Source organism: Bubalus kerabau, chromosome 17 (assembly GCF_029407905.1).
Source record: "Bubalus kerabau isolate K-KA32 ecotype Philippines breed swamp buffalo chromosome 17, PCC_UOA_SB_1v2, whole genome shotgun sequence".
Lineage (NCBI taxonomy): Eukaryota > Metazoa > Chordata > Mammalia > Artiodactyla > Bovidae > Bubalus > Bubalus kerabau.
In genome coordinates, this window is record NC_073640.1 from 63,933,046 (window position 1) to 63,946,658 (window position 13,613).

At 41.5% G+C, this 13,613-nt stretch overlaps 1 protein-coding gene across 1 annotated transcript in view; it reads right to left on the reverse strand.

Annotated features, from left to right (window-relative positions):
* LOC129631050 (zinc finger protein 501-like) overlaps positions 1 to 13,613 on the reverse strand; it is a 50,503-nt gene that overhangs the window by 27,529 nt on the left and 9,361 nt on the right. The window lies entirely within an intron of this gene.

Here is a 13,613-nt window from a genome sequence, read left to right on the forward strand (position 1 = left end):
ACCCATGATGGAAACAGCAAGTTAAGAGACCTGGTTTTCATTTAGGAGAGTGGCTGCTATTAGACAAGAATATAATTTTTACACAATAATATTTTCGTTTTTGGGGTGTTAATTCTAGAAGGTCTTGTAGGTCTTCATGGAACGGTTCAAATTCAGCTTCTTCAGCTTACTGGTCGGGGCATAGACTTGGATTACCCTGATATTGAATGGTTTGCCTTAGAAATGAACAGAGATCATTCGGTCATTTTTGAGATTGCATTCAAGTACTGCATTTCGGACTCTCTTATTGATTATGATGGCTACTCCATTTCTTCTAAGGGATTCTTGCCCACAATAGTAGATATAATGGTCATCTGAGTTAAATTCACCCATTCCAGTCCATTTTAGTTTACTGATTCCTAAAATGTTGACGTTCATTCTTGCCATCTCCTGTTTGATAGCTTCCAATTTGCCTTGTTTCATGGACCTAACATTCCAGGTTTCTATGCAATATTGCTCTTTACAGCATTGGATCTTGCTTCCATCACCAGTCACATCCACAACTGGGTGTTGTTTTTGCTTTGTCTCTGTCTCTTCATTCTTTCTGAATTTATTTCTCCACTGATCTCCAGTAGCATATGGGCACCTACCAACCTGGGGAGTTCATCTTTCAGTGTCCTATCCATTTGCCATTTCATACTGTTCATGGGGTTCTCAAGGCAAGAATACTGAAGTGGTTTGCCATTCTCTTCTCCAGTGGACCACATTTTGTCAGAACTCTCCACCATGACTTGGGTGGCCCTGCACAGCATGGCTCATAGTTTCACTGAGTTAGACAAGGCTATGGTCCATGTGATTAGATTGGTTAGTTTTCTGTGATTGTGGTTTTCAGTCTGTCTACCCTCTGGTGGAGAAGGATAAGAGGCTTATGGAAACTTCCTGATGGGACAGACTGACTGAGGGGGAAACTGGGTCTCCTTCTGATGGGCAGGACCATGCTCAGTAAATCTTTAATCCAATTTTCTGTTGATGGGTGGAGCTGTGTTCCTTCTCTGCTATTTACCTGGGGCCAACTATGGTACAGAATGAAGCAGGGCAAAGACTAATAGAGTTTTGCCAAGAAAAAGCACTGGTCACAACAAACACCCTCTTCCAACAACACAAGAGAAGACTCTATACATGGACATCACCAGATGGTCAACACCAAAATCAGATTGATTATATTCTTCACAGCCAAAGATGGAGAAGCTCTATACAATCAACAAAAACAAGACCAGGAGCTGACTGTGGCTCAGACCATGAACTCCTTATTACCAAATTCAGACTTAAATTGAAGAAAGTAGGGAAAACCACTAGACCATTCAGGTATGACCTAAATCAAATCCCTTATGATTATACAGTGGAAGTGAGAAATAGATTTAAGGGCCTAGATCTGATAGAGACCCTGATGAACTATGGAATTATTTCTTTTACATCTATCTAATTGCCAACATCCGCTGGATCATCAAAAAAGCAAGAGAGTTCCAGAAAAACATCTATTTCTGCTTTATTGACTATGCCAAAGCTTTTGACTGTGTGGACCACAATAAACTGTGGAAAATTCTGAAAGAGATGGGAATACCAGACCACCTGATCTGCCTCTTGAGAAATTTGTATGCAGGTCAGGAAGCAACAGTTAGAACTGGACATGGAACAACAGACTGGTTCCAAATAGGAAAAGGAGTTTGTCGAGGCTGTATATTGTCACCCTGCTTATTTAACTTATATGCAAGTACATCATGAGAAATGCTGGACGAAGAAACACAAGCTGGAATCAAGATTGCCGGGAGAAATATCAATAACCTCAGATATGCAGATGACACCACCCTTATGGCAGAAAGTGAAGAGGAACTCAAAAGCCTCTTGATGTAAGTGAAAGTGGAGACTGAAAAAGTTGGCTTAAAACTCAACATTCAGAAAACGAAGATCATGGCATCCGGTCCCATCACTTCATGGGAAATAGGGAAACAGTGGAAACAGTTTCAGACTTTATTTTTCTGGGCTCCAAAATCACTGCAGATGGTGACTGCAGCCATGAAATTAAAAGACGCTTACTCCTTGGAAGGAAAGTTATGACCAATAGATAGCATATTCAAAAGCAGAGACATTACTTTGCCAACAAAGGTTCATCTAGTCAAGGCTATGGTTTTTCCTGTGGTCATGTATGGATGTGAGAGTTGGACTCTGAAGAAGGCTGAGCGCCGAAGAATTGATGCTTGTGAACTGTGGTGTTGGAGAAGACTCTTGAGAGTCCCTTGGACTGCAAGGAGATCCAACCAGTCCATTCTGAAGGAGATGAGCCCTGGGATTTCTTTGGAGGGAATGATGCTACAGCTGAAACTCCAGTACTTTGGCCACCTGATGCGAAGAGCTGACTCACAGGAAAAGACTCTGATGCTGGGAGGGATTGGGGGCAAGAGGAGAAGGGGACGACAGAGGATGAGATGGCTGGATGGCATCACTGACTCGATGGACATGAGTCTGAGTGAACTCTGGGAGTTGGTGATGGACAGGGAGGCCTGGCGTGCTGTGATTCATGGGGTCGCAAAGAGTCAGACACGACTGAGTGACTGATCTGATCTGATCTGAAACTATGGTTGAGGTAATGAAGATAATGGTGACATCCCTCAAAAGATCCCATGCATACACTGTTAGTCTGTGCCCCCAACCCTGCAGCAGGCCACCACCAACCTTTTTAGAATTAACACCCAAAAAAGATGTCCTTTTCATTATAGGGGACTGGAATGCAAAAGTAGGAAGTCAAGAAACACCTGGAATAACAGGCAAATTTGGCCTTGCAGTACAGAATGAAGCAGGGCAAAGGCTAATAGAGTTCTGCCAAGAGAACACACTGGCCATAGCAAACACCCTCTTCCAACAACACAAGAGAAGACTCTACACATGGATATCACCAGACAGCCAACACTGAAATCAGATTGATTATATACTTTGCAGCCAAAGATGGAGACGCTCTATACAGTCAGCAAAAAACAAGACTGGGAGCTCACTGTGGTTCCAATCATGAACTCCTTATTGCTAAATTCAGACTTAAGCTGAAGAAAGTGGGGAAAACCACTAGACCATTCAGGTATGACCTAAATCAAATCCTTAATGATTATACAGTGGAAGTGAGAAATAGATTTAAGGGACTAGATCTGATAGACAGAGTGCCTGATGAACTATGGATGGAGGTTCATGACATTGTACAGGAGACAGGGATCAAGACCACCCCTAAGAAAAAGAAATGCAAAAAAGCAAAATGGCTGTCTGGGGAGGCCTTACAAATAGCTGTGAAAAGAAGAGAAGTGAAAAGCAAAGGAGAAAAGGAAAGATATACCCATTTGAATACAGAGTTCCAAGGAATAGCAAGGAGAGATAAGAAAGCCTTCCTCAGTGATCAATGCAAAGAAATAGAGGAAAACAATAGAATAGGAAAGACTAGAGATCTCTTTAAGAAAATTAGAGATACCAAGGGAATATTTCACACAAAGATGGGCTGAAAAAAGGACAGAAATGATATGGACCTAACAGAAGCAGAAGATATTAAGAAGAGGTGGCAAGAATACACAGAAGAACTGTACAAAAAAGATCTTCATGACCCAGATATCACGATGGTGTGACCACTCACATAGAGCCAGACATCCTGGAATGTGAAGTCAAGTGGGCCTTAGAAAGCATCACTACGAACAAAGCTAGTGGAGGTGATGGAATTCCAGTTGAGCTATTTCAAATCTTAAAAGATGATGCTGTGAAAGTGCTGCACTCAATATGCCAGCAAATTTGGAAAGCTTAGCAGTGGACACAGGACTGGAAAAGCTCAGTTTTCATTCCAATCACAAAGAAAGGCAATGCCAAAGAATGCTCAAACTACCGCACAACTGCACTCATCTCACACACCAGCAAAGTAATGCTCAAAATTCTCCAAGCCAGGCTTCAACAATACGTGAACTGTGAACTTCCTGATGTTCAAGCTGGTTTTAGAAAAGGCAGAGGAACCAGAGATCAAATTGCCAACATCCGCCGGACCATCGAGAGAGCAAGAGAGTTCCAGAGAAACATCTATTTCTGCTTTACTGACTATGCCAAAGCCTTTTACTGTGTGGATCACAATAAACTGTGGAAAACTCTGAAAGAGATGGGAATACCAGACCACCTGACCTGCCTCTTGAGAAATCTGTGTGCAGGTCAGGAATCAACAGTTAGAACTGGATATGGAACAACAGACTGGTTCCAAATAGGAAAAGGAATACAGTCAAGGCTGTATATTGTCACCGTGCTTATTTAACTTATATGCAGAGTACATCATGAGAAAGGCTGGGCTGGATGAAGCACAAGCTGAAATCAAGATCGCCGGGAGAAATATCAATAACCTCAGATATGCAGATGACACCACCCTTATGGCAGAAAGTGAAGAAGAATTAAAGATCCTCTTGATGAAAGTGAAAGAGGAGAGTGAAAAAGTCGGCTTAAAGCTCAGCTTTCAGAAAACTAAGATCATAGCATCTTGTCCCATCACTTCATGGCAAATAGATGGGGAAACAGTGGAAACAGTGACAGACTTTTTTTGGGGGGGCTCCAAAATCACTGCAGATGGTGACTGGAGCCATAAAATAAAAAGACACTTACTCCTTGGAAGAAAAGTTATGACCAACCTAGACAGCATATTAAAAAGCAAAGACATTACTTTGTCAACAAAGGTCCATCTCATCAAGGCTATGGTTTTTCCAGTAGTCGTGTATGGATGTGAGAGTTGGACTATAAAGAAAGCTGAGCATTGAATAATTGATGCTTTTGAACTGTGGTATTGGAGAGGACTCTTTAGAGTCCCTTGGACTGTAAGGAGATCCAAACTGTCCATTCCGAAGGAAATCAGTCCTGAATATTCATTGGAAGGACTAATATTGAAGCTGAAATTCCAATACTTTGGCCACCTGATGCAAAGAACTGACTCATTTGAAACGACCCTGATGCTGGGAAAGATTGAAGGTGGGAGGAGAAGGGGATGACAGAGGATGAGATGGTTGGATGGCAACACTGACTCAAGGGACATGAGTTTGAGTCCACTCTGGGAGTTGGTGATGGACAAGGTGGCCTGGCATGCTGCAGTCATGGGGTCGCAAAGAGTCAGACACGACTGAGAGACTGAAGTGAACTGAATATTTTCTACCCTATTTTTAGCCCCAAGAAAATAGGATGAGATATGATCCACAAACTACTACGGAAACTATTATGACTTGGAAGAGGAATTATAAAATAATCAGATCAACATTGGCATATTTATTTTTGAGTGTTGTCCTCATGTGACACAGGATAAACTATCAAAAAAAAAAAAAAAAAAAGGAAATATTTTTAAAAGCACATTCTACTCCAAACATGCCACGGTGGGCTCAGTGTGTCACATTTTTAACAACCTTTTTTGAACTAGTAATGTTGAAAATTCTGCTCCATGAATGGCCATTTTGAACAGCAATTAAGTAGAATAGTAAGGAAAGAATTCATACTTAACTTTGAACTTTAAGAGTTCTACAGATTTTACAGGTCTAATAGGATTGTAACCTTGGTGGCAAGAATCATTTTAACTATTTAGTATATACTATATATCTTTCTGACAGTTTTTCAGAGTCTTGAATGTTCAACAGAAATAATTTAAAATCAATAATGTTGCTGTTGCATCGCTTGACAAATATTTTAACGGACATTCTTTAAATGGCAGAGCTGAAATTTTACTTCACGGTATGGACTCTAGACTTTAATAAAACCCAGAAAAATATACAGAGACAACTCTAATGAAAGTTTATAGAAATTTCTGTATTTGTAAATAATACTAAAAACAAGAAAAGTGTTTGTCACTCAGTTGTGTCCTACTCTTTGGGACCCCAGGGACTGTAGCCTGCCAGGCTCCTCTGTCCATGGGATTCTCCAAGCAAGAATACTGGAATGGGTAGCCATTCCCTTCTCCAGGGAATCTTAAAAAACAACAACAACAACAAGAAAAATATCGATGTTATTATGTTAACATGTTTATGCATACAGACATATACTACAATGAGACTCCATACTCAGTAATAGTAATAGAGAAAAACTGTCATGTCAATAATATCAGGATAATTTCTAACTGATTAAAAATGAACATAAATATTTCAGGATATTATTTTAATTTTTTAAAATAGACATATACAAAAATATAAAATAAAGTGGAGCTCTGGTTCTGAATTTTTTAATTTCCTGGAAGTCTGTATCATTTGCACTGAACTATATTTTAAAACTTGACACAGGAAAAAAAACAACAACAACAACAACACTGTTGAACATAGATTAGCAGTAATATGATTCTTGTAAACATTTTTGAAAATACAGAAATACGATGAAACTATGTCTGTGATGTGAGCGTGGAGTGTACCGGAAATGCTCAGACTGGGGCTTGAGCGACGAAAACCCCTACTCCCAAAACCCAGTATCTCTACTAAACACAGGTGAGTATTGTCAACTACAAACTGGCACTTGCCAAGAGCATTGCCAGCCACTGAACAAGAAGGGCGTTTGTCATCTGCCTCTGGGGAGAATGAACCCTATGGTGCTGCAAGTGTTGACTTCAATCCCCTGAGGGAGTTCAGGTTGCACTGAGGCACTCTGTACTGCAGGGAATCTGGTGGAACAGGTCTTTAGAGAGTTAGATATTTTCAGGAACTGATTCCATGATACCAATCCTTGCATCTCTTCATATCTGTGTGTGCTGGGCTTAGTCACTTAGTCACTTGTACTCTGTCTGTGGGGATTCTCCAGGCAAGAATACCAGAGTGGGTTGCCATGCCCTCCTCAAGGGGATCTTCCCAACCCATGGATCAAACCAAGGCATTGCAGGCAGATTCTTTACCATCTGAGGCATCAGGGAAGCCCCTTCATATCTAGAAGAAGAAAGAAAGTGAAGTCGCTCACTCATGTCTGACTCTTTGTGACCCCATGGACTATAGCCCACCAGGCTCCTCCATCCATGGAATTTTCCAGGCAAGAGTACTGGAGTGGATTGCCATTTCCTTCTCCAGGGGATCTTCTTGACCCAGGGATTGAACCCGGATCTCCTGCATTGCAGGCAAACACTTTACCGTCTGAGCCACCAGGAAATCAGCACTAAATCACTGAACGGTGACGTCAGCTCCTCATGACTGGAAGAAATGCTTTTGTCAAGTTAGCGCTTGTCTGCACAGGACTCCCGGTTCACTAAAATCTTATACACTGACCTTCCCCCACTGCCTCTTGGAGCAGTCTCTCAGAGTTATCTGAGGTGCTGTCTCCTGGGGTGCTATCCACATTTTGCTGTAAATAAAACTTAACTCACAATTCTCAAGTTGTGCATCTGTTTTAGCCAACAGTGTTCATTGTTCAAAGCAAAGAGAAACTAAGATGATAAAGAGTTTCCCCATTAACTGTGATAGTTACGCATATCCCTCAGTTTTTCTTTCCAAGACCCTTTTTGAAGATAGAAAAAAAAAAAAAAGCACTGGAATTTCACAGAAGCACCTGAACCAGTGAACATCTGAGGTCATGGGGTAAGAAGCACATGGAAAAATGCGTTATCACTGCCAGGTATTTTAGCAATATTATGAAAACCATGATCTCAATCTATTATGAAAAATATCAGTTTTATGCAAATTCCACTACATATATACCTCCCACGATCTGTAAACTAATAGTACATTAATAGTACTAACAGTACATAATAGTAAGGGTTTTTTTTTTTTTTAATCGATATAGAGGATAGTCTCTGGTACTTTTTTCATTTCTGAAAATTTTCTGAAAAATTTTGGACTGCTGAGTTCATTCTACTTAAAAGGGCATTTTTTACTCCTGTTCTAAAGAACTGAATTGGATCCACATGTAAACTCGTCACAGCATTTCCCCTACTTTCCTAGGATCTCAACACTAAACCACATTCCAATGGGAATCTCAGATATCCATGTTCATCTCTCACAAAGGGAATATTTTCATCAGTTGAAAGTCACTAATTCATGTTGACAATTCATCATGGTCTGTAGAAAGCCAAGTTAGAATGAAGAAAAGGCTGTGGGACACAAGGGAAAAGCAGTCTAAAGAGCCAGTCTTCACTATTATAAGAAAAAAAGAAAAAAGAAGATGTTGATAACAACAAACCCGCAGGGGAAAAAACTGGAATCAGAGAAGTAAAGGTTTGCAGCTTCTCAGTCCAGCCTTTGCAGGAGGAAAAGCAGACACAGCCCCAGACCCGGGACAATACATTTACCTGAGAAGCTGCCATTTCCTCCTCCTCTTCCTCCTACTCTGAGTCTTCTTTGGGGATATTATGTCCCAAACTCGCATAAATGCTGAGAAAATACCTTTAGAGGCATCCACACAGCTCTTTCACCTTCAACTGCTGCAGTGAAAAAGAAGAGAACGTCTTCTTGTTTCTCTCTCCCTTTTCTGAGCTCTTTTCTGACTTCCTCTGTCCCTGAGCTGTAGTGGGTAATCAAGATTAAGCTGATATGCTAATCACATCCTGGGTTTGGTGCTCTCTTTCCCCACTCTCTCCGAGAGTTCCCATTAGAGAGAGCAGGGCCCAGAACAATTCACAAGAGACAATGGGCCCAACTTCCGGGCTACCTGACTCTGCCTCTGAGGGTTTTTGAAACAACGCAGCAGGAAGACCGGCTTCCAGGAGCTCTGAGCTGGAGCCCTCAGCTCTGCCTGCCCCAGAGCTCTGGAGCCAGGGTTGAGGGCGGGATCTTCTCCAAACAAAGAATGTCAGCCTGATTCCTGGGGAGGGGCTCTCTCTGGAATGGGTGTGGCCTGTGCCTGTGCCCTTGGGGGAGGGGAGGGGAGGGGTGAGTGTCACCTGGGGGCCCTGGGTTCCTGCAAGGCTTTGCTCTCAGAATTGTACCAAAGATGGCCTGAGTCCTTAGGTTTTTTGTTGTTTTTACTCACCTCTGTAACCTGGGGACACAGGTTTTCGCAAAATGCTTTGCACTGTGAACACCTCTCTGCAGGTGGGGGGCATCCTACTTCAGAGCAGGGGCCTGGAGGTGTTTCCATCACAGCTTTCTTTAAAAATAAACCAGGGGCAGCAGTGGACGTTGGGTTAACAGTGTGTATGTGCAGGGACAAATGCCTTTGAAAATGATGCCCTTAAAGCTACCTGATGGCCAACCAAAGAAATAAGGATCAGTGTTAGGTCATAAGTGAACTTTCCCATAAATTAATACATGAAAGGGATTCTCTGGTGGCTCAGATGGTAAAGAGTCTGCCTGCAGTGTGGGAGACCCAAGTTTGATCCCTGGGTCAGGAAGATCCCCTGGAGAAGAAAATGGCAACATTCTCCAGTATTCTTGCCTGGAAAAATCAGTGGACAGAGGAGACTAGTGGGCTTCAGTCCATAGGGTTGCAAAGAGTCAGACATGACTGAGCGACTTCATTTTCACTTTCAACACATAAAAATGTTGCTGCTCTACTTCATGGTTGTATTTCTAGGTTTATGAATCATCTACTATAGTTTGTTCTCTGCTCTTTTTAAAGAGTTCTATTTTCTCACATCTTTAAAGGATAACTAAGGAAAAATTAAATATAGGAGCATATCCAGTTTTCTAATAGTATATATTCTAAAAAATATTTAGTGTGCATGTACCAGTACCAATATCTTAGATGATTCAGTTTTACAGCAGAAATGAGAGTAAGGTACAGAGATTTCCCATATACATCTTGTTCCCACACATAGACAATCTCCCTACTTATCTTTCCCCACCTGAAGGTACATTTGGTAGCACTGATAAATCTACATAGACATTAAGTAAAGTTTCTAGTTTCACTTTATGTTCCTCTTTTAGGGATGTGTACAGATATCCTGGAATGTGAAGTCAAGTGGGCCTTACAAAGCATCACTACAAACAAAGCTACTGGAGGTGATGGGATTCCAGTTGAGCTATTTCAAATCTTAAAAGATGATGCTGTGAAAATGCTGCACTCAATATGCCAGCAAATTTGGAAAACTCAGCAGTGGACACAGGACTGGAAAAGGTCAGTTTTCATTCCAATCCCTAAGAAAGGCAATGCCAAAGAATGCTCAAACTACCACACAATTGCACTCATCTCACACGCTAGCAAAGTAATGCTCAAAATTCTCCAAGCCAGGCTTCAGCAATACATGAACCGTGAACTTCCAGATGTTCAAGCTGGTTTTAGAAAAGGCAGAGGAACCAGAGATCAAATTGCCAACATCCTCTGGATCGAGAAAGCAAGAGCGTTCCAAAGAAACATCTATTTCTGCTTTATTGACTATGCCAAAGCCTTTGACTGTGTGGATCACAATAAACTGTGGAAAATTCTGAAAGAGATGGGAATACCAGACCACCTGACCTGCCTATTGAGAAATCTGTATTCAGGTCAGGAATCAAGTTAGAACTGGACATGGAACAACAGACTGGTGCCAAATAGGAAAAGGAGATCGTCAAGGCTGTATATTGTCACCCTGCTTATTTAACTTATATGCAGAGTACATCATGAGAAACGCTGGACTGGGAGAAACACAAACTGGAATCAAGATTGCTGGGAGAAATATCAATAACCTCAGATATGCAGATGACACCACCCTTATGGCAGAAAGTGAAGAGGAACTCAAAAGCCTCTTGATGAAAGTGAAAGTGGAGAGTGAAAAAGTTGGCTTAAAGCTCAACATTCAGAAAACGAAGATCATGGCATCCGGTCCTATCACTTCATGGGAAATAGATGGGGAAACAGTGGAAACAGTGGAAGACTTTATTTTGGGGGAGTCCAAAATCACTGCAGAAGGTGACTGCAGCCATGAAATTAAAAGATGCTTACTCTTTGGAAGGAAAGTTATGACCAACCTAGACAGCATATTAAAAAGCAAAGACATTACTTTGTCAACAAAGGTCCATCTTGTCATAGCTATGGTTTTTTCCAGTAGTCATATATGGATGTGAGAGTTGGACTATAAAGAAAGCTGAACACTGAAGAATTGATGCTTTGAGCTGTGGTGTTGGAGAAGACTCTTGAGAGTCCTTGGACTGCAAGGAGATCCAACCAGTTCATCCTAAAGGAAATCAATCCTGAATATTCATTGGAAGGACTGATGTTGAAGCTGAAACTCCAATACTTTGGCCACCTGATGTGAAGAACTGACTTATTGGAAAAGACGCTGATACTGGGAAAGATTGAAGGCGGGAGGAAAAGGGGATGACAGAGGATGAGATGGTTGGATGGCATCACCGACTCAATGGACATGAGTTTGAGTCAACTCCGGGAGCTGGTGATGGACAGGGAGGCCTGGCGTGCTGCGGTCCATGGGGTCGCAAAGAGTCAAACATGACTGAGCAACTGAACTGACTGACTCTATGGATCTGGACAAATGTATAATAACTTGTGTCCATTTAAACAGTTTAACATAATGATTTCATGGTCCTGAACTCAGGATATTCATAACCCCTCCTTTGCAACCCATGGCAACCACTGACCATTTTAATCTCTTCTACATTTCCAACTATGTTCTCAGGTGGCTCTGTGGTAAAGAATCCACTTGCCAATGCAGGTGACCGGAGTGATGTGGGTTCAATCCTTGGGTAAGGAAGTTCCCTGGAAAAAGAAATGACCACCCACTCCAGTGTTCTTTCCTGGGAAATCTCATGGACAGAGGTACCTGGCAGGCTACAGTCCATTGGGTCCCAAAGACTCAGACACAACTGAGCACATAAGAACATTTACCTACACCAAAATGCCATGTTGTAAAAATTCTACTTTTTGTAGCATTTTCAGATGGGCTTCCTTCACATAGCAAAATGCATGGAATGATCGTCCATGTATTTTATGCCTTGAAAGCCTAATATAAAAAAGCTTAATATCTACATCTGCACTTCTAGTCCTGCTCATTAAATAGGTTCACCAATAACACTTTCTAGATTCCATATATATGTATGTTAATACAATATTTTCACAAATACAGAGAATAGACCTGTGGACACAGAGGGAGAATGAGAGGGGGACCAATTGAGAGAATAGCCTTGACATATATTCACCACAATGTGTAAAATAGGGAGCAAGAGGGAAGCTGCTGTATAGCACAGAGAGCTCAGCTCAGTGCTCTGTGATGGCCAGAGGGGTGAGATGGAAATTGTGGGCGGGAGGGTCAAGAGAGAGTGGGTATACATATGCTTATGGCTGATTGATGAAGTTGTACAGCAGAATCTACCACAACATTGTAAAGCAGTTATATTCCAAATATATATATACATCTCAAAAGAAAAAAAAAAGACTGATAACCCAGTGCTTAAGAACCCACCTGACAGTACAAGGAACATGGGCCTCATGATTGGTCCGGGAATATTCCACATGCTTTGGGGAGACTAAGCCTGTGCTCCACAACTGCTGAGCCTGGGTGGGGCAACTTGATCATTTAGATGGGCAAGAGGCAAATGAAAGATGCTCAGCATCGCTAAATAATAAGAAATGCAAAACAAAACTACAATGATGTATCATCTCATGCCAGTCAGAATAACAACTAGCAAAAAGCCCACTAATAATATCATAAACGCTAAAGAGGCCTGGGGATCAGGGAACTCCTACATGGCTGGAAGGAATACAAACTGGTGCAGTCACTTGGGAGGACAATGTGGAAGTTCCTTAAAAAACGTGACCTCCTGACATTTAAGGAAATGAATTCCAAGAATAGTAGACAAAATAGATTAACTGACAAATGTAAGATTTGCAGTTCTTAGTAAATCATCTGCAATTCTGAAATGACCAGCTGTGATCTAGCATTTCTACTTTAAGTATGTTTACTAATATCCATACACTCATATGTTCCTTTTCACTTTCTCACTGCTAGCATTTATACCTTCAGATATTTATTTATTGTTATTGTATTCAATAAATAAATAAATATGTTATATAAATTATATAACATATACACTTTCAGATATTTATATATTGCATTCAGTGTATGTCAAAGCCATGAGAAAACAGTTCCTTTAAGCCTTACAAAAACTTATGCTAAGAAGTAAACAGGGTAAGATTTTATAAATCTTAATTCAGAATTTTACCATCATGGCTTTTAATTATTCTTCTTGTGACAAATGTTAAATTTACATTTGCTTAAATGAGCCCATGAGAAGTCTTACTTAGCTCAATAGAAGAACAAAGGACAACTGAAGCAGGTGAGTTTATGACTCTAGGTCCTGAGAGAATTATCAGCAAGCTCTGAGTGAGGTCAAGGATAGAACTGAACAGAGAAAGAGGCAGTAATTGGGGTTCAGGTTTTTATAAGAGAACCTGGATGAAATGCTGTGGGCTCCCCAGGCTGAGTGTGGATGGGTCCATTCAGACCAAAAGGACTAGGATTCTGGTGAGTGCTCTCAGGGTGTCATTGAAGGGGAGCCTGTGAATAGGCCCTGGGGTTCAGCAAGACTGCTGGTCTCAAGGAACGGGGTCATCTAGTGGAGGTGCTCACAAGACTGGCTGGTGTGAGTTCAACGAACCACAGGCTGCCTGCTCCCAGACAGACGCTGAGGCAGCACCAGCACGGAGCAGTCAGGGAGGCTCTCAACAGTCCTCTGTATGGCCCTTCTTATTAGAAC